Source organism: Octopus bimaculoides, chromosome 18, assembly GCF_001194135.2.
Source record: "Octopus bimaculoides isolate UCB-OBI-ISO-001 chromosome 18, ASM119413v2, whole genome shotgun sequence".
In the NCBI taxonomy this organism is placed as follows: domain Eukaryota; kingdom Metazoa; phylum Mollusca; class Cephalopoda; order Octopoda; family Octopodidae; genus Octopus; species Octopus bimaculoides.
In genome coordinates, this window is record NC_068998.1 from 15,229,035 (window position 1) to 15,233,782 (window position 4,748).

General features: G+C 35.2%; 1 long non-coding RNA gene across 1 annotated transcript in view; it reads right to left on the bottom strand.

Annotated features, from left to right (window-relative positions):
* Positions 1-2,995, bottom strand: part of LOC128249825 (uncharacterized) — an 8,672-nt gene extending 5,677 nt beyond the window's left edge. The window contains exon 1 of the long non-coding RNA XR_008265952.1: positions 2,915-2,995. This is a non-coding gene — a long non-coding RNA (uncharacterized LOC128249825). The remainder of the gene's footprint in view (positions 1-2,914) is intronic.
* Positions 2,996-4,748: the final 1,753 nt, after the last annotated feature.

Sequence of the window (4,748 nt, forward strand, 5' to 3'; positions counted from 1 at the left end):
TCTAGCAGCTACACTTTCAGCGCACCCACCCCCACTACTAACTTGGTCGCCCAGATAGCGGAAGCTATCGACTACCTCTAGTTTTTCACCCTGGAATGAGATAGAAGTTGTTTCCTGTTTGTTTGCAGTCTTTATTGCACCTGAACATCTGCCACAAACAAAAACTAACTTGCTAGTTAACCTGCCTTTGATGTTGCTGCACCTCTTATGTGTCCATAGCTTGCACCGGGTACATCTTATAGAGTTACTACCTACTCCTTTTCTACATACTGAGCAGGGCCATCTACCTGAAGGGGTTTGTGTTTTATCTACCTTCCTACTTCTATCTATCTATCTATCTATCTATTTATCTATCTAATTAACAAAAGATATCTGTTGTTTTTAAATTCTCTATGATTTACTTTCGATACATATACACATATATATACATATATATACATACATATACATATATACATGTATATATACACATATATATATACAAAAATATATACACATACATATATATATATACATATATATATACACATACATATACACATATACATATATATATATATATATATATATATATATATATATATATACACACACATACATATATATATACATATATAGGTATACATACACAAATATATATACAGATACATATATACATGCACACACATATATATACATACACATATATACATATATACATACACATATATACACACACACACACACACATAGATATACAAACTTGATATTAGGCTAATTCCTCTAATCATTATTCTATTAGTTAATTATTTAAATTAGATTGTAAAACAAACATTGACAAAAAGAAAATGGTGTTTACCTGGTTTTAATCTATAGAGCATCTAACCATTTAACAGTTTACATAATATGCAAGTGAGAAAATTAGTTTCTCAAATAATGTTAGTTGATAATGACAAAGAAATTTGTAAAATTTAACAATTTGTTGACGTTTTAGCGATGTGGGAGGTGAGACAAAAAATGGAATGCAAACAAGATCTGCAGGAATAATTAATTAATAGCATACACACTAATTAAACAGGCCATTATTTGAAAGAAGAAAATAAAAATCATGTTCTTACTTAATGAACATATGATTGAAGAGGTGCTTTATTAGCCATTTACTATTTCCACCATACATCTCTCCTACCAAGTGTCAAATCTAAGATGGTGAGTGAGAGAGACAGACAGACAGACAGACAGACAGACAGACAGACAGACAGACAGACAGGCAGACAGGCAGAAGGAGAAGGCTGGTGTGCGTAACACTGTCTCATAAGTCTTAATCAGAGTCAGATCTAAACTTGATATGGATAAAGATTATATTCCAATAGAAAATAAACTGGTACATGAATGGATAATTTATGTTGTGTTACTGTTGCTGCCATTTAGTCCTAGTCTAGCCTTGATCAATGAAGCAGAACTATGATTACAGATGGTTCGACCATCCTACCTCATTTCTTTCAGTTTTGTCCTTTTTTAAACATCATACATACATATATATATATATGTATATATATATGTTGTTGGCACTCCATCGCTTACGATGTCGAGGGTTCCAGTAGATCTAATCAACGGAACAGCCTGCTCGTGAAATTAACGTGCAAGTGGGACTGAACCAAGAACCATATGGATGGGAAGCAAGCTTCTTACCACACAGCCACTCCAGACTTTGAAAAAAGCAATTAAGAACCCAGTACATTATATTCTTATTAGACCTATTCATGTTCTAAAAACCCAATGGATTGTACATAAGGGCTAGTATTTTTCTTGGAAGGTCAGAAATACTAGCAAGAATTGTTAGCACAGTCATTTTATGGTTGAATTCCTTTCACACATCATCAACCATTCAAGTTGTTGCTGTTTATCCCCAGTTCAGTCATCATTTAGCAGACCTCTGATCAAGAGCATTCCAGCCATGACCATCATATCATCTGGTGTATCTAGGATTACATTTTCTGTGATTTGACAAAAGTTTGGTAGTTATTTCTAGCAAATCAGACGACCTATATAGAAGCGTTTCTGTTGGCTCCATTCAGGTTAAAAGTGTAGGTAGAAAGTATGATGAACTGGAGTAATGAACCTTTCCCAAGTATTTCATTGCAATATTTGTGGAGTTGATAGGACAAGGCATGAACTAAAATTGATTGCCAAGCCATCAATCCTGTGACTTAACTACATGGCACTGCACCTAGAACAGGGGTTTTCAAACTTTTTGACTTGCGGACCCCTTTATATTTCAGGCTTTACCCCCTTATAAACGCTTATGAAATTTATACATAAATATTTGCTTAAAATAACATACATGTTTACATTTGTTTATTTAACAGTATTTAACAAATAGGTTTATTGTCAATTAAAAGATTTCGATTAAAAAACATATATAAAATCAAATTGCCCATAAAAAGTATTTGCTGTTCACGGACCCCTGTCTTGTCCATGTGGACCCCCTGTGGTCTGCAGACCACAGTTTGAAAACCACTGCACCTAGAATGTTCCCTTCCATGGCACACATCCAGACAAGGTTATTTATGGAAGATAAACAGTCACCCATGCATACCGGCCTCCCTGCTCCATGCCACTGATGTTATCCAAGGGAAAGGCTTAACTACACAACAGCTTGTCTTTCAATGAGGTATATTCCATATGTAGCAAGATGTGACAAATAAATTCAACAAAAAGAATAGCAAATAAGACTAAAGATATAATAGAAAACAGACAAATAAAAACAAAAACAATACAAAATAAAAAAAATCCAAAATTTTTAAAAAATACAAAATACAAAACTATAAAACAGGAAAAAAGCAAATAAATGAACTGAAGTTTTATAAATGGCTGAAGAAAGCAAACATTAAGCAAAGTCCAAAAATGTTTTTTAGTAATAGTTATAAATACTCACCAATCGCACAAAGAATTATTTTTGCCTGGAATACAAAGGAATAATAATGTTAACAGTTTGACAAAATGTTTGTATTGAATGTTTCATAAAGATTTCACCAGTCTGTCTCTCACTTCTCCATCAGCCGCGTCTATTCTGTGAAAGTTTCCTAATGGCAAATAGCAAAGAGGTGTGTATAATATAATAACTTTTCACTTCTTGACAGAACATTCAAGATGAATGGAACCGAAAGCATTCTTGGGTTTATATATAAGTGTATTCTTTGAAAAAAAATGAATATACTTCATTCTTGCTTCAAGCACCATTATTTCATGAAAGAAGGGGGGTGGGGGAAAAAAGGTGATTGAGAACTTAAGGTGGTGAAGGAGAAGAGCCAAAAACAGGAATGGAAGGAAACAAGAGTAAGAGAAAACACAATAATAATAATAATGATGATTTCAAATTTTGACACAAGGCCAGCAATTTCGGGGAAGAGGGTAAGCCAATTAGATTGAACCCCAGTATTCAACCGATATTTATCTTATTGGCCCAAAAAGGCAAAGTCAACCTCGGCAGAATTTGAAATCAGAACATAAAGATGGACAAAATACTGTGAAATTTTGCCTGACATGCAAACAATTCTGTCAGCTTACCACCTTAATAATAATAATAATAATAATAATAAATAAGAATGATAATAATAATAATTACGATGATGATGAGACGAGGAAAGCTTGTCAGGACAGAAGGCATGTGTTTGCCAAGTGGTGAGATGATGAAGGCAATTCAACCTCAAACCAGCTATAAATACCTGGGAATACTTGAGGCAGATGGAATTAAATATAACAACATGAAGGAAAAGACAAAATGAGGGTACCTGCAGTGAGTGAGAAAAATATTGGCTTCAAAGCTGAATGCCAGAAACATAATTTCAGCAATAAACTCACACGCAGTCACAGTAGTTTGGTATGGCACTAGAATCCTGAAGTGGACAGAGGAGGAGCTAAAGGAGTAAGACAGGAAGTCTAGAAAGCTCCTAATGATGCGTGGAGCCCATCATCCACATGAAGACACTGATCACCTATACCTGAAGAGCGCAACTGGGGGAAGAGGACTGATAGGTGTGGGAGACTGTATACATATTGATTTAAGAACCATCTGCTGGCATGTCCCAACATGCCATGCCATGGAAAAAATTCAAATATTAATTAGAAGCAGCTTCAGGTTAGAGATATTTGTAATAAGTGCAAAGGATAATAGAGGTCGTTGGAAGAAATAAGATATAGCATCAAGTAAAGACCCTCTTCAGACATGAATGACCATGGGATTGCACCTAGAAAGTTCCGCTCCGAGGCACAAGTCCAGACAAGGATGTTTATGGAAGACCAGCAGTCGCCCATGCATACCAGCCTCCCCTCGCCACACTACCAATGTTATCCAAGGGAATGGCAAAGGCTGATACAGCTTGGCACCATTGATGTTGTAACTCATTTCTACAGCTGAGTGAACTGGAGAAATGTGAAATAAAGTGTCTTGCTCAAGAACACAACACACAGCCCAGTCTGGGAATCAAACTCAGTAGGACTGCATTGTCTAAATACACCCTGACCACATTTAAGATGGTACAGCCATGATTTTGAGGGTGATTGGATTATTTCTAGCATTCCTTGGCTTCTTGTAACATGGTGATATGCTTGTAATGATAGACATGCAACAGAAAAATCAATTGATGTCTGAATCATTTCATTTTACTTACTGCTTGTGGCTATAATTTCCAGACATAATCAATAGCCTAAAGATAGATTAACACTGTTGACTGACATGAACTTGGTGATCTACGTGAGGTGATGTATTC